General features: G+C 44.7%; 1 long non-coding RNA gene across 1 annotated transcript; it reads left to right on the top strand.

Annotated features, from left to right (window-relative positions):
- Positions 1-2,938: 2,938 nt before the first annotated feature.
- Positions 2,939-13,415, top strand: LOC121480348. Its single transcript, XR_005984938.1, has 3 exons — positions 2,939-3,033; positions 9,421-9,539; positions 12,424-13,415. It is a non-coding gene; the product is annotated as an uncharacterized LOC121480348 (long non-coding RNA).
- Positions 13,416-21,929: the final 8,514 nt, after the last annotated feature.

Here is a 21,929-nt window from a genome sequence, read left to right as displayed (position 1 = left end):
AAATTATATATTTATAATCATAATAATTATATATTTATCTATTATAAAATTTTATATTTATATATTATATTTTATATAATTTAATATAAATTATATATTTATAACTATTATAATTATAATATTTATTATATATTTATATTTAATATAAATTAAAGAAACTTGTTCGTCCAAAGTAGGGTTCAGCAAACTTCAGCTCTCACACCAGTCTCTTATTTTATGTAAACAAAAATTTTGGGGGGACTCATAGACATTGGTTCATTCACAGGTTGTGGAGGCCTGCTTCAGGGCTGCAATGTGGCCAGGGTGCAGGGGACAAGAGCTCCTGGCTCTGGGGGGGTCTCAAACAAGCCAGGTTTGGCCACTCACCACCGACAATATCCAAAAGCAGAGAAACGAGTGGTGGTGAGACAAGAAAGGAGTTAATCCAGCGAGGCCAACACCAGACGACAGCGGAATAACCCCTCAAAGACTGTCCCCAAAGTGCTAAAGACACTTCCTGGCTTATAGGAGGGAAATGTGGGACAAAGGTTGGTGGGTATGTGCAGATGGGCAATAAGGTCAGGTTGACGGTTGTTTTGGGGTCAATCGCACGGGATCTTGTTGGCTCATGTTAGTCCTTATTGCTTGAAGAGGTGGTTTCAGTTCATATCATGGAATGATTTGCCCCAAGGGTTTTTGTCTCAGTTGAAATACAGACTGGAAAGAAAAACTTAATCTTAATTAATTAAAAGATTACTTTTTAAACTTAATTAAAAAGTACAGACTGGGGTACCTGGGTGGCTCAGTCAGTAAAACATCTGACTTGATTTGGGCTCAGAGTTGTGAGATCAAGCCCCAAATCTGGCTCATGTTGGGCTTGGGGCCTCCTTAAACTTCTCCATCTTCCCCCTCTATCCCCCCTCTCTCTCTCTCTCTTTCTCTCTCTCTCTCTCTCTCTCTCTCTCAAAAAAAGGCAAAGAACAGAGAAGAGCCAGGATATTTCTAAAGAAAGTCAGAGGTGGAGGACCTGTAGGCCACTTGGCCACACAAAATGAATGCCAAGACAGCAACATCATAGAATTCTTTGGCTAAACTCACAACAATTCATCCTGTGATGCCTCAACGATAGGAACAGCAACCACTCGCCTCTCTATAAGTCCGGCCTCTTGAGAACCATAGGCTACGTGGAAATTCCACTAGGACTCCACGTTTCTGGAGCCCGTGTCTAAACTGCTTAGGAGGGATCCCTGGGTGGCGCAGCGGTTTAGCGCCTGCCTTTGGCCCAGGGCGCGATCCTGGAGACCCGGGATCGAATCCCGCCTCGGGCTCCCGGTGCATGGAGCCTGCTTCTCCCTCTGCCTGTGTCTCTGCCTCTCTCTCTCTCTCTCTCTCTCTCTCTCTCTCTCTCTCACTGTGTGCCTATCATAAATAAATTAAAAATTTAAAAAAATAAATAAATAAACTGCTTAGGAGGTGAAATGATACCTTGATCTGAATCTACAATGTCTCATGGACAAAGAAGGCCCAGACATACCTGGTTAAGGAGGAGATTCTTTGATGAGAAGCAACGTTTCTGGAAAGAGCAGCTCGCAGAAGCCCAGCGAAGGTGCCGTGATGCTGGTAGCATACCTGGGAGCTCCAGCGGAAGGCAGCAGTGGTCCAGTCCAGTCCAATCAACGTGCCATCAAATAAGGTCTGTCGCCAAGGGGCACGTGACCCACACACAGATACACACATGCACACATACCTGGGAGCTTTGCAGAGTTTTGTTTGAGAGCAAAGGGGGCATTTATCTGCCACCACTTTGGCTAAACCCACAAACACCATGCTGCAGAGACTAAGGGCAGTGGCCTTGCTGAGCCATTTGTAAGGCAGCCTGCCGAGGTTCTCACCAAGGGAAAGAGGCCGTCTACATGTACCAGCATAGACAGGCCTAAGTAGAATGGGTAAGTGTGGATGTCTCACCTCCAAAGGGTGAAGAGACCTAAGGTGCTGTGCCTTCTGTCGCGTATGAGTTGATGTTTTACCATGAAAGGGACTTCGCAGCCCTCGGCTCACTGTACTAAGAAACTGGACGAAAACGGCGAGTCCTTGGATCTTACGTGAGGCAACAGCCCGTGCTCTGTGCTACAAACGCTCTTACTACTAGATCTAAGTCTTCCTAGATGACGTCCTCTCAAGGTCTCCTCAGTGGAATCCCCTCTGCATGATGTCTAAGACAGCAATAGGTGAGTCTGCGTAAATTTAGATTTGTCTGAATTAGGTTATAGATCATGGTGGGGCTGTTTAGATAACCCATGGGCAGCCAAGTAAAGGTACACTGGGGGCCCTCAAGACTAAAATCAGATTAAGGCTGTGAGTCTTCAGTTATCAGGGCCGAGTAAAGCATGTTGGCTGGATCCAGAACAGCAAAGTAGGCGTCCTGAGGCTTTCAGAGGGCATCTATCATCTTTATAATATCAGGAACCTTAATGGCAAAAACCTGTGCACTTAAGTTTTGATCATCGATTGTAAATCTCAATTCATTGGCAGCCTGTTTTAACACAAGCCAGAAAAGGCTATTAAAGGGTGAGATGGTGGGTCTGGGGACCCCCCCAGCATAGCAATAAAGGTCCTCTGTGCCTTGACTTAGCTGATATCGTGGCGTACTTATTATTTTCACTGAAAAAGGCAGTTGGATTGGTTCCCTTGTGGTGGTTCCCATGAGATAGGTTGGGAATTTGGGAGTATTCCAACAGGCATGCAGGTAGCAAGGACATTCATAGCCAGAATAGCAAAAACAGAACCAGAAGGGCTGCCACCACCACCAGCAATTGTTTTGGAAATATATTATCAATAAACACATCTAGTTGGGCTTATTTTACCTGCTATGCCCATAGGTTATAAAGGGCTCCCTTAGGGAATTTAGAAGGGTTGCTGTGACCTAGGCTTCTGAGTGAGTCTAGTAGACCAGGGATGCCTGGACTCTCAGCAGTAGCCATAGCTAGACGGGCCTCGATGAGTGGAAGTCCATTACAGAACCCGTCGTCTGGGACGCCTGGACGGCTCAGTCAGGTAAGTGTCTGCTTTGGCGAGGGTCATGGTCCCAGGGTCCTGAGGTCAAGTCCCACATCAGGCTTCCTCCTGAGCAGGGAGCCCACTTCTCCCTCTCCCTCTGCCTACTATACCCCTTGCTTGTGCTCTCTCTCTATCAAATAAGTAAATAAAATCTTTAATGAAAAAAAGAAGTCTTCTGCCGAGGTCACCCTACAATGAGCATTCACATGGGACACAAATATCTTCACATATTTTTCCTATTCATAGAGCTCTTTTTTTTTTCTTTCATAATTGAGTTTTTATTGGTTGTTCTGAGGATCAGTACAAATTTCAATTTGTACGCAATTCCTAGCATACGTACCAAAAATCTAAAAAAACATGTAGTTGTGATTCTTTTCTAAAAGGTATTCCAGGGATCTCTGGGTGGCGCAGCGGTTTGGCGCCTGCCTTTGGCCCAGGGCGCGATCCTGGAGACCCGGGATCGAATCCCACGTCAGGCTCCCGGTGCATGGAGCCTGCTTCTTCCTCCGCCTGTGTCTCTGCCTCTCTCTCTCTGTGACTATCATAAATAAATAAAAAAATAAAAAATAAATAAAAGGTATTCCAGTAAATAAATAAATAAATAATAAAATAAATTAAAAAAATAAAAAATAAAAGTTATCCCAGTGACCTTCCAGCTTAAAATTCGGAGGCAAACTTTCCTTTAACAGTATATCAAGTACCAATATCTTCAAATGTTGATGTGCTGTTACATTTTTAAGCCCCATTAATTCACAATTTAGTATCATATACACTACATATTCAAATTTTCAATCTTGCACAGCACATCAACAGTTACTAGGAAAACTGGGCCACCACAACCAAGATGTTGCAGAGTGCACAGGAATTCTGACAAGGAGAGCCACGATCTAGGAGTGGTTTTCTTTAGGAAACAATTCTACCAAAAACAACATGGGAATAGAGGAAATTTTAAATGTTCGAGACATATTAAATGCACGACTGACTCCAAATTGCTGTTTAGTATGTTTGGTATTATAGGATGGAAAAACTACCCCGTCTGTGGAATGTTGAGCTGACACCCAAGACAATCAAAGCCTCCCACATTCAATGTCCCACTATTTTCTGGTTGTAGCAAAAAACAAACAGCCAGCAAATGATCTCACCTCTTAAAAAAAAAAAAAAAAAGCATTTACACTTAAAAAAAAAAATGGGATGAGGTGGGATTCCCTCCTTCTTAAAAATGTTTCTAGAGCTACTGAAAGACTTGTGTTTAATTATATGGTCTCACTCATTTGGGGAACATAAAAAAATAGAGAAAGGGAATAAAGGGGAAAGGAGAAAAAATAAGTGGGAAATATCAGAAAGGGAGACGGAACATGAGAGACTCCTAACTCTGGGAAATGAGCTAGGGGTAGGGGAAGGGGAGGAGGGCGGGGGGTGGGGGTGACTGGGTGACGGGCACTGAGGGGGGCACCTGACGGGATGAGCACTGGGTGTTATTCTGTATGTTGGCAAATTGAACACCAATAAAAAATAAATTTATAAAAAAAAAAAGACTTGGCGTTTACAAAATAGCTGATAAAAATATTCCCCTGGATTGTAGACAGGGACCACTGGTAAGACACGGTATGTGGCGCTGGTCAGACTTGGCCTCTCCCTCTCCTGCCCAGCGGAGGCTGGACTCTCCCCGTCTTTGCTTTCTCCGTCTTCGCGGGTAAAGCTTCTTCGTTTCTTGGTTGGCCACTTCAGCCTGTTTGCCCCTTGCTCCCCTCTTCCCCTTGGTTTGCACTTTTTTGCCCAAAGACTTATCCTTTCCTGCCGCCTTCCTTGGCTTCGCTTCCACTTCTGCAGGAGCAGGCTGCGCGGACAGCCTCGCCCACCTCCCGTGGGCTCCTCCCGGGCACCCCGAGGGCCTTGGCCAGGCCGGGTGGCCGCTGACGCTCCTCCACAGAGGTCTGTGCACACTCCGCCCCGAACACCTTGGTCGCTAAGCACCCAGTCCCTGACCATTCAGCCACATACTGGCCGTAGCTCTCAAATTGATAAGTAATGGTACCGCCGGGCATTGCTCATTCCGAGGAAAGTGAGCAACTGGCACACTGATTCCCCTTCGCCACCCTCCTTCGAGGATGCCCTGGAGAGGGGCTGTGGTGTGGCCGCTGTTCACCTTGGGACGGTGCCTGAACATCATGCAGGATGCTCCACTGATAAGCCAGACCCGGCTCTTCGCTTCTCCCGACATCTGAGTGTAGGGAGCCCTTTCGAAGCCATAGGCCCGGGCTGGAAGGGAGAGGGCGACTCTGGGCATTGGAGCCACTTCACGTAGATTCCCTGTGAACTCGGCGCCTGCTCGGACCTAATCCTGTCCATTAGGTCATAAAGCAGCTTGATGGTCAGTGGTTGCGCTCAGTCTCCACTTAGACCCTTAGCAGTCCAAGAGCTGTTTCCCTAAAGGAGAGTAATTATCTAGGGAGGCTGGCGGGGTCTTGCTCCAAGATCTTAAGGCCTGTGCTGTGATCCACATAGGGAGGCCCGAGAAAACCTCCCGAAAGGGTCCCTTCCTGCCACTGGTATTTCAGACGCCACTGGGGTTTTGCCACCTGCTCACCCAGCTGCTCTCAGCGTTTATTCTGAAACTGGAGAATGGCTTCAGGGACCCACTGACCTGAGTTAAAGACTCAGAAATAATAAATAAATAAATAAATAAATAAATAAATAAATAAATACTCAGAAATACTCCGACCCCCATGAGCCTCTACTCCAACTAGTAGGTCGCAGTGACAAGGAGCAGTCCCCCAGGATCCATGTCAGCTCAGAGCCTGCTTCTCCTTGGTGTGCAATTTCCCTGGTAAAAGGCTGTGCTCTTTTGAGGAACGGCTGGAAAAAAGATCAACAGTTTCAATGTTCAGTAGTGTGCCAGGAGTTACACTCATGGGGACCTGGCCTCCCCTTCATTTAAGGGGTTTGGGGGTCTATAAACCCCTTCAACCCTGGAAATGAATTGAGGGACTGTGACTCAATTTTTTTCAGATTCAGCTTAGACTTTTATTCAGTTGATATATAATTTTTCTATTTAAGCACAAATTTAGTAGACTTGCTATTCACGACAGTTCTAGACCACCACAGTCTTTGAGGTCCAGCTCTCGGGTCTACTGGTGATCACATCCTCTCAATGGCCTCCTCCAATGCACACTCGCTGGAGCAGCTTAGGGACCAAAAGTAAGCAGCCCATTGGAGAGCAGTCGTCAACCCCAAATCTCTTCCACTCAGCAGTATCTAAAATTAGTTTTCTATGGCTGAGTAACAAACTTAGTGGAAGACAGCAACAGAAGTTTAACATCTCACAGTTTCTGTAGGTGGGAATTCTAGGCTCGGTGCGAATAGTCTCCGCCGAAGGTCAAATTACGCTGGAATCGAGATATTAGAGATACAGTCCCCGCCTGGAGCTCAGTATCCACTTTGAAGCTCACTGGCTATTGACAGAATTTGGGGGTTCTATCCCCTTGCCAAAAATTCGTATCAAACTAAAACTATTTCCTCAAATACCACTGGTAAACTTTAACATCATTGATTCTTTTCAAACTTTTGCCACTTTGTAGTCAAGGTGGATGAGCAAGCATTCTGGAATCGTATATTTATCGTACACTTTCCAATCCCCGATTTATGCCTGCTAAAAATCTGCTAACCAGTGAGATATAATTCACAAGTCTGAAGGTAAATCCTGCCAATTACACCAAACTGAACCAGTACATGCACTCAGTTAATCAGACTCTCCTAATTCAGAGATATTGCTCAGTGTTAAATTTTTCTAATGCTTCAGTAGGTATGGGCAATCAAGAGGGCCGGGCAGGTAGAAAGATAGCTTGGACATTCCACCAAGGAAGCAAGAGTCTTGGACCCCCAAATAATAGAGGAGTCACAGAGAAGGATTTAGCTGAGTAACCCCACGGACTGAGCGGTGCTGAAGTTTTGAAATAGCTGCATTTTATACTCCACTGACAGGTATGGTTTGCTTGGCATTCCCCAGGGATCCATTCCCCAAATCTATAGATTACGGGTGTATTTATATGTGCGCCCCTCAATCTGGGTTAGCCAACTAAAGCCATTCAATAGATGGACTGTTCCTCTTAGGAATTCTTATTCATCGACTTGTCCATTAGACAGTCAGATACACTGGGTATACCGCTGCCCTCTCCTTTCTAATGGATGCCTCCTTGGGAAGGGGGGGGGATAGTAAACTAACTGCAAGCCAACTCCTTTAACCTCTCCCTAACCATTTCCAATCCACTTTCACATAGAACGTGTGATCATCCTCTCCCATCACTTGCTCCGAGAAGTAATGTGCATTCTCTTCCCTTAAAAACGTTCCCGCAGATTATTATTCCTTCGGCTTCCATTCATGTCTGTTCAACCACAGTCCATTCTGATGGCAAACTCCGGGGTGATAATCTTCTAAAACACACTGAGTATAAAGTGACCGAGGTTGAGTTCAGCACCCAACACAAAGAGGGATTGTAATCCTCTTTAGTGTAGAACCTACGGGGGTGCAATCTCCTACCTCCAGGACACGGCATCACGGGGTTCGTTATCATGACACTGAACTCACCCAGTGTGTTCATAGTAGCAGGCACATCGCAGTTGGCCAGTTTAGCATTGTCGAATGGATAAATCCAAAAGCAGCCAGAAAAAAAGAGATTGTTGGAGGATGAAATCGTCTGTAGACCCATTTACCGAGCTTCTTCTATGTCCTTAGCGTTCATTTTATAACCCAGATTCTATCATTTATTGCATAGGCTCTATGTTTATTACTGTAAGTTTCCAAAATGCAGCCCTGTTGCTTTTCTCTCTGCTTCCTCCTTTCCACATATGGAAAAATAGAGATTTTTTTTTAATTTTTATTTTATTTAAATTCAATCAACTAAAAAAGTAAAATAAAAATAAATAAATAAATAAATTCAATCAATTAACGTATAGTGTATTATTAGTCTCAGAGGTAGAGTTCAATAATTCATCACTTGCGTGTAACACCCAATGCTCGGGATCCCTGGGTGGCGCAGCAGTTTAGCGCTGCCTTTGGCCCAGGGCGTGATCCTGGAAACCCGGGATCGAATCCCATGTCGGGCTCCCGGTGCATGGAGCCTGCTTCTCCCTCTGCCTGTGTCTCTGCCTCTCTCTCTCTCTCTCTCTCTCTCTCTCTCTCTCTCTCTCTCTGTGACTATCATAAATAAATAAAAATTTTTAAAAAATAAAGAAAAAAAAAACACCCAATGCTCGTTACATGACATGCCCTCCTTGATGCCCAACACCCACTTATCCCATCCCCCACCAACCTCCCCTCCAGCAACCCGATTTGTTTCCTTTTTTTTTTTTTTTTTAAAGATTTTATTTATTCATGATACTCACACAGAGAGACAGAGAGGCAGAGACACAGGCAGAGGGAGAAGCAGGCTCCATGCAGGGAGCCTGATGTGAGAGTCGATCCCGGGTCTCCAGGATCGGGCCCCAGACCAAAGGCAGGCGCCAAACCGCTGCACCACCCAGGGATCACCCCGATTTGTTTCCTATAGTTAAGAGTCTCTTATGGTTTGTCTCCCTCTCTGATTTCATCTTATTTTAGTTTTCCCTCCATTCCCCTATGAAAAAATAAAGATTTTTATAAGAAAAATACTCCAACTTTCACCTTGCTAGTGATTATTCTTTGTGTGAAAGCAGATAAACCATTGTCAGCAGGAGATGTCGAGGGATAAGGAGGCAATCCATGGTTTGAAACAGGGCACATGATAGCTAAGTAGAACCAAAAGCCAATCTGTGCAAGTGAATGATTTAGGGTTAGTTACACGCCCAGATACAAACAAGTATTTTGGCCTTTTCATCCCAATAAACCTATAGAATAAAAAAATGATAGTGTTTGTAGAGTTCCGTAGGAGGCTGCAGAATGTGACTCCCTATTTGATATCTGTAATGGGAGTAAAACGTGCCTAACGCAAAGGGATCTGGGGTTCGAGTTCCTGGAGTACAGTACCGGTGTGAAGATCAACTCCTATCCAAAAGAATTTGCTCTATACAACTCTGGATCAAAGCCTAAGCTGGATGAAATTTTAAAAAGGAAGTATCCGCAGGATGGACCAAATTTTCCTGAAATACACAACAAAGACAGCTTTCCTTGGAAGAAGGAAGGGAATCAATTTTTCAGCTCTAGTCTGTTCAATTCAAATTTTTTTTGTGAAGATGTAAAGACACACCCAGGCAATGAAATAGTAAAAAGTAATGTTGGCAAATTTCTCCATAGATATCGATCGGCTTAATTCAGATACAGTCTTTCACCCTTTGCCTTAGTCCATTCGGCTGCTATAACAAAATACCGTAGACTCGGTAGCTTATAAGCAACAAACACTTATTTTTCAGACTTCTGGAGGCTGGAAATCCAAGATCAGGATGCTCACACGGTTGTAGCGTTCTGGTGTAGACCGTCTTCTGGGTCGCCCACTGCTGACCTCTTGCTGTGTCTTCACATGGTAGACAAGGTGAGAGATTTCTCTGGGGTCCCTCTAGTAAGAGCACTAATTCCATTCATGAGGGCTCTGCCCTCTTGGCCTAGCACCTCCCAAAACCCCGGCCTAATACCAACCGTCATCTTGGCAGTGATGTTTCAACATATAAATTTTTGGTGAAACACAAACATTTAGACCATAACACCCTTACTCCCATATGTCCATTTAGTCGCTGTCTCTACTTGCATTTATTTCCTCATTTTAAAAATTCACGACTTCAAAGAGTTGGCACAAGATTTAAAAAAAATTTTATATGTGAAATGATCAAATGATATATATAGTTTGCATAGTCATTTCCCAGAAACCTATACTCATAAATCTATAGATTCTGGGTTTATTTAATATAAATAATCATAAATCTAGATATCCAGGTAAGGCCATTCTATAGATAAGATCTCTGCCTCTTAGTAATAAATATTACTCTATTTATTATCCATCATCCAGCTGATATGATTCAACTGGGTCACCTGGATTCTTTTATTTCCTTGATGATTTGTCTTCATGAAAAAAATTGGCCAGCTTGGTTAAATTGATTAAATAATTAAGTGGGCAGAAAGAAAACTACAATTTCTGTCAGAATTATACCACCTATTGCCTGAAATCTCAGTGCCTTTTGCACCTTTAGCACACATTTTGAATCCTAGATTATATTATTTACTGCACATCCTCCATATTTGTTACTCTAAGTTTCCAAAATGCACCCTAATGCTGGTTGTTTCATGAGATTTCACCATTGCTATCTGAAAAGATTTTTTTAATAGCTTTATTGAGATACAATTTATACACCATATAATTCTCTTGTTTTAAATGTATATAGTCCAGGGGCACCTGGGCGGCTCAGTCGGTTAAGCATCTGCCTTCATCTCAGGTCATGATCCCAGGGTCCTGGGATCAAGCCCCGCATTTGGGCTCCCCACTCAGCAGGAGCCTGCTTCTCCCTCTCCCTCTGCCCCTCCCCCTGCTCCTGCTCTCTCTCCCTCTGTCTCTCTCTGTCTCTCTGTCAAATAAATAAGTAAAATCTTTTTAAAAAATAAACAAATGTACAGTTTGGTGGGTTTTAGTACGTATTGCACGATCCCATACATATGAAATGTCCAGAACAAACAAGCCTGGATAGTTTCATAAGAAATAAACTCCAGTTTTGATGTGGCTTTATTTGAATGCAAACAAACCTGTTGAGGATGGGAGGAAGATGAGGTAGGCAATCAGGTGGGATGAAATATGGGCACACTCGAGCCCAGCAAAGCCAAAGGTAGAAATCTGATTCCACCAGCCACTGATTCCAGCTCAGTGACTTCACCAAATAGCCTCCAGTACTAAGGAATCACGCAAATAAACTTGTAACACACACTAAAAAACAAAGAAAGAAAGAAATCTATTGCCGACATTTCTGTAGAAGGTTACAGAATGTGGCCTCTTGGTTTACTACGTGCCAGGGGAGCAACAGAGCCCAATGCCACTGAATTCATAGGAGGTCAAGGAATCTAAGGTTAGAGCTTCTACGGCCTCATACTTGTGAGAGAATCAGCTCCTCCCCAAAACACTGTGGTCTGTGCAACGCAGACCAGAAGCCTCAAATGAGCTGGAAGTTTTCTAATGAGAGAGATCCCAAGATTTATTAAGCACCTCTCCAAAATTAGGCAACAAAATAAGTCTTCCTGGGGCAAGGCGCGGGGGAGGGAGACGGCCAAATTTTCAGCCACATGCAGTCCCATACAGACTCTTGATCACGTGCCAAACTATGCCCAGACATTGAAATAATATAAAGCAATATTGGTAAAAGCCTCCTTGGGGGCAGCCCCAGTGGCGCAGCGGTTTGGCGCCGCCTGCAGCCTGGGGTGTGATCCTGGAGACCCGGGATCCAGTCCCATGTCGGGCTTCCTGCATGGAGCCTGCTTCTCCCTCTGTCTGTGTCTCTGCCTCTCTCTGTGTGTCTATGAATAAATAAACAAAATCTTAAAAAAAAAAAAAAAAAAGCCTCCTTGGAACTTAGATTGCATGAATACAAAACGTCTCTTGGCCATATACGGCGTGTGTCTAAAACAGTGACACTATCCCTGTGCATCCATTTCTACTTCTTTCAAATTTACCACTTTAAAAAGTTGGCGTGAAAAAACAAAAACAAAAAAAAAAACCAATAAGTTGGTGTGGGACTAAACTTATATTTTATTTTTTTTATTTTTTTTTAATTTTTATTTCTTATTTATTTACTTATGATAGTCACAGAGAGAGATAGAGAGGCAGAGACATAGGCAGAGGGAGAAGCAGGCTCCATGCACCGGGAGCCCGACGTGGGATTCGATCCTGGGTCTCCAGGATCGCGCCCTGGGCCAAAGGCAGGCGCCAAACCGCTGCGCCACCCAGGGATCCCTAAACTTTTATTTTAATATGTGAAATATTTAACATAGTGCCTGGAAATAGTCTCAGATAAACAAATGTTTATAATAAATCAATACAGTGGTAGGAAAGGAAGGGATAAGCTAACCTGTAAGGCAGGTCTGAACCTTGACCCTCAATACAATTAAATATTCCCAATATACCCTAAAAGACCCACAAAATTACCTAGTCCATATTTTTTTCCTTAAGGAATAGCCACTATAATGCCATTTTCCACGTCTTAAGAAATTCTCCGAAGGAAAGATGAATTTACTGATTATAATCACCCCAAATAGATGCATGAACAAAGGTTGCACTTTTTTGGTATTTGCAGTGTAACTTTTATTAAAGATGAAATCAGGCAGATTCCACACTAAATAAAAAGCAAATCGAGGTCTGTGTAGCTGCTGTGGGAAACCAAGTGAAAGGAGAAAGCAAAAAGAACATGGGGCATTTCTCACGCCTTCTCCTACCTCGACAGGCCTAGTCCACTGTGAAATGGGGGGACCGAGATCACCAGGACTCACAGAGATCCCCCTTCAAAACGTGGACCTGCGCAGGTGGAGCTGTGGGAGTGTCCGCAGCACTGGAGATCTCTACAGTGACCGCTGAGATAAATATGAAAAACTCACAGTGAGACTTTCAATGCTAGTCGTGGAACGGAAATCAGTCTCATACTTTCTTGAGCTTCCATCCCCCAAAATGTATTCCTCCCTGTTTCATTTCTGCCATCTGACCCACCAACACCCTTAAATAACACATTTTATGAGGAATATACGGTAGTGACATCAGAGAGGAATTCTGGAGGTGAAGAAAACAAAGATTAAGAACAGGTGTCCTTAAAAAAAAAAAAGAACATATGTCACATTGGCATCTCCTTCCTTTCGGCGCCGTATATATCACAAATTCTAAAGCAATTGAGATTCCTGTCACTGCTCAGATTTGTGAGGATGATGGAGAGGCGGGTACATTGGTACTGTTCTTGCAGTTAAAATAAAAAATGAGTAAATGAGCAAAAGTCACTCGCCAATTACCCCATGTTGATGCGACCGTGTCATAGACTGATGACGATCATGAAGCTCTGTGTCTTACCCCGGGAGTTTGCACGCACGAGTCACAGAAGATGCATTTACAGGAAAAATCTGAGAGGCCCTCAGAACCTCTGACCAGGCTGGTGAGTGAGGGGCTTCTAACCCAGGCCAGACCGTGAAGAATGGGAGAGGAAGCCAGGTTTTCTGATGTTCAGATACCAGTACGTAGAGTCAAGGAAAATCAGAAACTGCTATTTTTGCAACTTCTCCTGAGTCCGTAATTATTTCAAATAAAATATTTTAAAAAGAGAGGTGGCTCCGTTGGAGGAGCATGTGACTCTTGATCTCAGGGTTGTGAGTTTAAGTCCCACATCGTGTGTAGGGATTACTAGAGAAATAAAAACAATAGCTTTTTAAAAGATTTATAAAAGAAAAAAATCCATATAATGGGGAAGATATTTATAGCAGACACACAAAAAAGGGAACTCTTTTATCCAGAATACGTAATAATTTTTACGTATACATAAACGTAATTATTTACGTATACGTAAATAATTTTTATAAATCGCTAAGAAAAAAATATATAACTAGATAGAAAACGAGAAAGAGATTTGACCAGGTACCAAAATAATAATAGTAATAATAATGATAATAATAATAATAATAATACCCAAATGGCCAGCAAACGTATAGAAAGATGTTCAACCTCTCTGGTTATCGGGAAAACCACCTTCCCAGAAAAATGAAACAAATGAGTGGATCAAGGCCCAAAAACGAGGATTCACCCAGCTTTGACCGGAAAGGGTGGTGTAGGCTCTTGGCCACTGGCGTCTTGTGAAGAAGAGAAAATGGAGAAGGAGATGCAACCTCCAGAAGCTCCGCATGAAACACATTCCATACGAACCTGAAGATGACTCGCTGGATAAATAAACTGCGATAAATAAGTAAAATGCTCATCCCTCACTGTGTTTATTGCGAGACATCCAAAAAGCAAGAGTTTGCATCTGGAAGTGGACGATGTGGCCTCACACGCCTTCCACGCCAGCACGGGCAGGTCAAACCCGTGTGGGTGCTGCAGTCGGTTCAGTGTCGGCCTTCAGCTCAGGTCATGATCTCGGGGTCCCGGGATGGAGCCCCCCTGCTCAGCGAGGAGCCTGCTTCTCCCTCTCCCTCTGCCCCTCCCCCTACACGTGCTCTCTCTTCCACTGTCACTCAAATAAAGAAAATCTTTAAAAAAAAACAAAACTGAAATTGAAGACTTTGTCTTACTCTTCTAGCCTATCATTTAAGTATCTTCTTTTGCCTTACCCTATAAATAGGGAAGTTATTTTAAAGAATGAAGATGTAAAATTACAAAATCATAGAGATGGGAAACGTATCAGGTGGTTGCCAGGACTTAGGGAGGGTGGGACAATGGGAGGGGAGGTGACGACAAAGGGATAGACAAAGACCTTGGTGGTGAGGAAAGTGTCCCGCATCTTGGTGGCGGTGACTGCTCACGAATCCGCACGCGGGATAAAATGTCGTCGAACTCGACAGACACCTCGTGCCAGCATCCACCTCCTGGTTTCGATATTGCACTATTATTCCGTAAGATGCAACCAGTGGGAGAAAGTGGGTCAAAGGTACCTGGGATCTCTCTGTGCTAACTTAGCAACTCCCTTCAATCTATGATCATTTTCAAAATAGAAGCGTTTTTTTTTTAAGATTTTATTTATTTATTCACAGAGAGAGGCAGAGACCCAGGCAGAGGCAGAAGCAGGCTCCATGCAGGGAGCCCAACGTGGGACTCGATCCCGGGACCCCGGGGTCACGCCCTGGGCCGAAGGTAGATGCTCAACCGCTGAGCCACCCAGGAGTCCCTAAATAGAAGGTTTTAATAAATATATAAGCCAGAATGAAGATGGAAATTATATACTTAATGCACGTGCTGCCGATTTCAGAGCTAGCAAGTCGGTAGGAAGGCGTCCTGCCTCCAGGCAGGGGGTCAGGGACCCTACTGTGCCACAAACCTATACCCACGAGGGCCAAAGAAATGCAGTGGGGTCTGAACAGTGGGGACGCCCAGTGACCGAGACCACCGCTCCTCTGCTCCTTCCTTCCGCCCACCCGGCCTCGGGCCTCGCTGGCCGTTTGCCCCCACTGCACCTAGCCCTGCAGGTGTGCCTTGCAAGTGTTCAAGGGTCTGCCCAACCCCCCGTGCCAACCCCACGCCACCTGGCCTCTGCGCGGACATCGCGGACACTCAGCTTGGTAATGAGCGGGCACGTGGAGGCGGTGGCTTCCTCCATCCTGGAGCCCCCGTGGCTCTGAGCCTCCGCTGCCGCCTTCCCTGACCCTCGGGGTCCGTGTCTCCCCACACTGCTTACCGCGGGCCTCTCTGTTCTTGACTCCCTTTTTTGGCTGGATCGTTAAAAACAGTATGTGTGGGGACGCCCAGGGGCTCAGCGGTTGAGCACCTGCCTTCAGCCCAGGGCATGACCCCGGGGTCCCGGGATCGAATCCCACATCGGGCTCCCTGCAGGGACCCTGTTTCTCCCTCCTCCTGTGTCTCTGCCTCTCTCTCTGTCTCTGTGAATAAATAAATAAAATACTTAATGAATATTAAATATGAATAAATAAATAAATATTTAAAAATAAGTAAATGATTAAAATAAAAACAATATGTGTGTGGGAAACGTTCTAGAAGTGTAAGGAAGGGTTTCTCAGCCTCAACACTGTTGGGCACCACAACGCTTTGCTGGCGGGGCTGTGCTATGCCCTGTAGCAGCATCGCAAACCTGTACCTTCCAGACGCCAGTGGCACCCTGTCCCCCAGCGGTGACCACAAAGATGTCTCCTGACTTTGCCAAGTGCTCCAGGAAGGGCCCGTTGAGAATCACTGACCTGGAGATTTTACCAGGGAAATATATCCTCATAAACCAATTTTTTTTTTTAAAAAAAAGGACAGTTTCTAGAACCATGCTGCCCATAATTATTTGTCTTTTTGTGATTTATTCCTATGTTTGTATCAGGAGCTCCCAATACGTAACTTTTGCCTACCCCCAAGGGCCTCGTCCACTCTTGGAACCTTCGGCCTTCGCCCGTGAGCCAACTGAACCATAGTGCTCTGTGCTCGGAGAAGGCCCCTCGCCATTTCGGCCCCGACAGTGGGGTCTGGCAAGCAGCTACCCCCGCCAGGTGCCCCCTCCCAGAACCCCTACCGTGGAGGAGGGGAAGGACAGAGCGGGAGGGAGGCGGTGAGCAGGACCCGGCTAGGGGCCACCCGTTAGACAAGCAGCCGATGACCACGGGGAGGCCGCGGCCGCCAACCCCTCTCTGCTCCCTTCTGTCTTCCCCTCTGAAGGGCAGATTCCACGGCACTTAGGATGGCGTGGACCTTGCCTTGCTCACAGCCGGCCCCACACAGCTGCAACCCTGTCCAGAACCTGCCCAGTACCTGATGCAAGTCAGAGGCACCAGAAATAAAGAGGTGGCCTCGGGGAGTCCTGGCCCAGCCCCGCCGCCACCGGGAAGCCGGCCTGCCACCCAAGAACCTGGGGCTCGGCTTCCACACCTGGAACGGGCCCCCGAGGCCCCCCGTGTCAAACTGGAGGGTTGGTTTCTGGTGAATGACTAAAGCCACGGGCCTAAGACCCTCTGAGGACGACGTTCGCTCCGGGGTTCAGAGGCCAGGCCCACCGAGGGGGGACAGCGCTTCGGAAAGTAGCAGCGCGGCCCGCACAGGCCCTGGTGCCCCGGCAGGTGGCCTGCGGCGGGAGGGCACCCGGCAAGGGGCTGCCAGCTGGCGGGTGCAACGGAGCTTGGGGGGCTCGAGCTGCCCGAGGTCACCCCAGCCCACTGCCGTGCGAGGACCTCCTCCTCCGGGCCAGCTTTCTGCCGGTTTTGAACCCATGAGGTATGTGCTAGGCACGTCGACGCACCAAACTCGAGCAATTCAACCAAAAGTGCCAGCGCGAGGGGCACCTGGGGGCTCAACGGCCAAGCACCTGCCTCGGCCCAGGGAGTGACCCCGGGGTCCCAGGATCGAGGCCCGCATCGAGCTCCCTGCAGGGAGCCTGCTTCTCCCCCTGCCCCTGCAGCTCCCCCTGCGTGTGCTCTCTCTCTCTCTCTCTCTCTCTCATTCTCTATCTCTGCGCCAAATAAATAAATAAAATCTTTTAAAAAAAAAAGTGCCTGTTTGCGCTCCCTGCCCTTCCCTCCAGTACATGGAACAGAAGCTTCCTGTACAACCCACAGGAAAACAGTGCTTTGACAGCGAGCTGCGTCCTTACTTCAACCAGTCCCAGAAAGTTCTTTGCATTTAAGATTTCCTTGGGTTGTGTTGAACTCGATGCACCCCAAGCAGCAAATCCCTCAAGTTTACTCACAAATGGACCCTCAAAAGCGATTCGGGGTGGGGGGAGTGAAATGCATAAAAGAGATCACTGCTTCATTGATCACAATAACGAAAACCTGGAAATACTTAATAAATAAATAATATAATAAATATTTTAATATTTTAATATTTTAAATATTTATTAAAATATTTAAAAATAAATAAATATTTATTAAAAATTTGAAATACTTATTTTATAAATAAATAATATAAAATAATATAATATAAATAATATAAAATAAAATATATTTTATAATATTAGTAATATAAAATAAATATTTTAAATATTTAAATATTTACCTAACAAAAATATTTAAAAATAAATAAATATTTATTGAAATATTTAAAATATTTATTTTATAAATAAATAATAAATATAAAATAATATAATATAATATAAAATATATTTTATAATATAAAATAATATAAAATAAATATTTTAAATATTTAAATATTTTACCTAATAAAAATATTTAAAAATAAATAAATATTGAAATATTTAAAATATTTATTTTATAAATAAATAATATAAAATAAAATAGTATACTATAAATAATATAATATAAAATATATTTTATAATATAAAATAAATATTTTAAATATTTAAATATTTTACCTAATAAAATAAATCTAACAAAATGTTGGAGTATTTTAGAATGATTAAAGAAAACTTTTAGGGCAGACTGGGTGGTTCAGCGGTTTAGCGGTTTAGCCTTCTGCCCCGGGTGTGACCCCGGGGTCCTGGGATCCAGTCCCACATCGGGCTTCCTGCATGGAGCCTGCTTCTCCCTCTGCCTGTGTCTCTCCGTCTCTCTCCCTGTGTCTCATGAACAAATAAATAAAATCTTTAAAAAAAAATTTTTTAGATGACAGCACAAAGCAAATACATGAAAAGAATATAGTGAAACTTATTGGCAAGAAATAGAAATGCACGGGAAGCTGGGTTGTTCACGTGGTTGAGCACCTGCCCGACTCGAATTCAGCTCGGGTCATGACCCCAGGGTTGTGAGATCAACCCTCATTCGCACTCACTCTTGAGAGACAGGGAGGAGGAGATTCCGTGTTGCCTGAACACACTGAACCCAACCGCGTGAAATGAGGATGTGTGACGAGGAAGGATGACGGTGCCTCGGAGAGCGCTCCCGGCCAACTGGCCGCAGCTAAGGCTAATTCCAGCGGAAAAGCACCTTCCTAGACACTGTCAGCCGGTCCCTACGTCCCCTGGAAGGGCTGGAGAAGCAGATGAAGCCTAAGCCTCCAAGGGCGCTGCCCACCACCCTGCCACAGGCCAGGCCGATGAGGAAACCGCCAGAAAACCTACACACTAAGCATCCGATTAAGGACGACCGTGATGCCGCCTACAACGTGAGCTTCTGTGTCAGGACCCAGCCCCGCAGCCTCGTCCCCCGCACAGTCTAGATGCTTCCATAGGTAGGACACGCCAGCAGAGGGAAGGCTGCTTCACACACCGCTCACCTTCGGCCCAGGGTCTTGCGAACGTCCCTATAGTCAGCCCGACTCATCCACGGACCTGCCTCCTGGAGGCTGAGAAACCTCCCGACCTCACTCTGGGGAAACCGTACCCAGCATCCTATTTAATTCTCGTAAGAACAGGCAACATTATAACCTAGATTTTCCAAGTAGAGGAATCGAGATGTATCTAGTTTATACATTACCGGTTGTTTGGGGTTTTTTGGGAGGAATATGTGGACATTAAGAATCTGGAAATGTGGGCAGCCCGGGGGGCTCAGAGGTTTTGCACCTGCCTTGGGCCCAGGGCGTGATCCTGGAGACCTGAGATTGAGTCCCGCGTCGGGCTCCCTGCATGGAGCCTGCTGCTCCCTCTGCCTGTGTCTCTGCCTCTCTCTCATTCTCTCTCTCTCTCTCTGTTTTTCATGAATTAAAAAAAAAAAATCTGGAAATGTATTCTCTTGAAGCTCTCCGTGCCTGGACACCTCTAGGGTAGGACGCCCCACTTAGAAGATCGTTCATCTAACGCAACGTATTAGCTGCCTGTAGTTCAGGAGACACACACACAAGATGACCAGTTCAATCAGTCTGATTTAATAACTGATTAAGAATTGACGATTAAGTAGCAGATTGTAAAAATGGGCAACGACGAATACGAAGGGTGGAGCTTGGGCCGGTCCAGCCTGAGGTGGTTAAGAAGCTATAGAAGGGCCCCTAGAGGCGGGAACGTTGAGTGACAGCGTCGTTTGCATTTTCATTTCCTGTTCTTATGTCAATATTCAGGCCAGGGGCCTGGTAAGATGCGGGGGAGAAAGTAGTGATGGCATCATTCTCTGGATTATTCCTGCTCTGAAGATCCACGTCTTTAGGAATTCGTGATTCATGACTGACCGTGATGTCTGCAGTGGGTCATTCCTAAGTGGCCTTAACCTGTTCACGTTAAGAAGGTTCCCTTTTACTCCTCATTTGCTAAGACTTTTAAGAAGTAAAAAATGTATTTTCCCTGTTAATCTTTCAATACGCTGAATTACATTGAAAGACTCTTTATCAAAAAAAAGAAAGAAAGAAAAAAGAAAGACTCCTTATCTTAAAATAGCTTTTCTTTCTAGAACAAAATCCAGTTTCCCAGAGGTAATAGCTTGTCTTTAGAGATCGTGAGATTCAGGTTGCCGCTTATTTGATTATGAGTTTTGCATCTCTTCATAAACAAGACCCGCCTGTAATGCACGATTCTTAGATCACCCTGAAAAGGTTTTAGTATCAGGTTATGCTATTTTCTTTTTTTTTTAAAGATTTATTAATTTATTTATTCATGATTGACGAGAGAGAGAGAGAGAGAGAGAGAGGGAGGCAGAGACACAGGAGGAGGGAGAAGCAGGCTCCATGCAGGGAGCCCAACGCGGGACTTGATCCCAGGACCCCAGGATCGTGCCCTGGGCCAAAGGCAGGTGCTAAACCGCTGAGCCAAAAAAATAAAAATTAAAATTAAAAAATAAATTAAACAAACAAATAAATAATAAATTTTTTAAAACGAAAAATAAATAAATAAATAAATAATATAAAATAAAATAAAAAATAAACCGCTGAGCCACCCAGGGATCCCCCAGGTTATGCTATTTTCATAAAATAAGATTCTATTCCCTCTTTCATATCTTCAGAAGGAGTTGTCTCTATTTAGAATTAATTCTTTACATTGTACGCGTGCGATGAGGGCTGGAAACCTCTCGTCCAGCATTTTGCTGCCATCATCCCCCAAATTCAAATTTCTTAAAAGTTTGCACATTTCATCTGTTTTCGTCATCATGAAGTGACTCATGCCATCCTCCTTACACCTGTAGTCTCTGGAGCATCTAGAGTTATGTTCCCTTTTTGTAAACCGCTAATATAGTTAGTTTGTGCTGAGCAGTGTCCGTCCTCGCAAGGAGTCTCACGTCCGACTCCTGATCGTTCTCATTCACAGCACAGCAGAGAGCCCAGAGCCATGGGGCTTGCCGTCATCCTCGACTTCGTAGATACCCCACAGGCTTTAAATATCCATTTATCACTTATTCACCAAACTATAAAGCCTATGAGTCCCTTGGGTACTTATCTGCTTTTATTTTTTTATTTTTTTATAAATTTATTTTTTATTTGTGTTCAATTTACCAACATACAGAATAACACCCAGTGCTCATCCCGTCAAGTGCCCCCCTCAGTGCCCGTCACCCAGTCACCCCCACCCCCCGCCCTCCTCCCCTTCCACCACCCCTAGTTTGTTTCCCAGAGTTAGGAGTCTCTCATGTGCTGTCCCCCTTTCTGATATTTCCCACTCATTTTTTCTCCTTTCCCCTTTATTCCCTTATCCGCTTTTAAACATTCAATCCAAAAATAAAAAATAAAATAATAAAATAAAAATAAACATTCAATCCAAAATATCAGGGAATTCAAGATCTTAAACACCAAACCTCAAGGTAAATGCACCCAGTGTGACACTAAACAGGACAGATTGTGGAAATCTCTCACCTCCTGAGGGGAAAACACAAAAATCATGTAGCAGTTGCTGAATGTGATAATAGCTTAGCGGCAAGTGTGCAAATGGTGAACAAGGGCTGAGCACTCCCGTGGGCCACAGCCCAGCACTATAAGCCGATCCCAATATGTCACACCCAGCTGGTTTCCCTACTCCCTAGTCTCACAGCATCGCTGGGGAGCTGTCCCGAGCCCCCCTCTGTCTTCTCCGACAACCGAGGGATCACATTTTGTCGAGGAGACAAAACTGCTCTCCCCGGTCAGATTTCAGAGCATTTCTGAAAGGGTGTGAACCCGCAGGATCTGTGTGGGTTCCTGCATTTCATCAGCTTCTAGGTCTGAAACAGAGACTCTTTTCCCCCATAGGCAATGGGGGAAATCTTCCCTTGGCCTATTTCTCCTCTAAGATTTAGAGGAGTAAAAAATAAAAATAAAAATAAAAAAATAAAAGATTTAGAGGAGTAAACTCTTCATCTCATTTGAATAATAACTTCCAAGAATCAACACCGGGCAAAGGAGAGAGGGCACCATCCACACCAAAGTCAAAGACGATGCCCACGACGTCCCCGTCCTCAGGGCCCGGTGACCCGGAGCATATGA

This window comes from Vulpes lagopus, chromosome 21 (genome assembly GCF_018345385.1).
Source record: "Vulpes lagopus strain Blue_001 chromosome 21, ASM1834538v1, whole genome shotgun sequence".
NCBI classification, from domain to species: Eukaryota; Metazoa; Chordata; class Mammalia; order Carnivora; family Canidae; genus Vulpes; species Vulpes lagopus.
The sequence above is the reverse complement of the archived record's forward strand: the minus strand, read 5'-3'. Positions and strand labels throughout refer to the sequence as shown.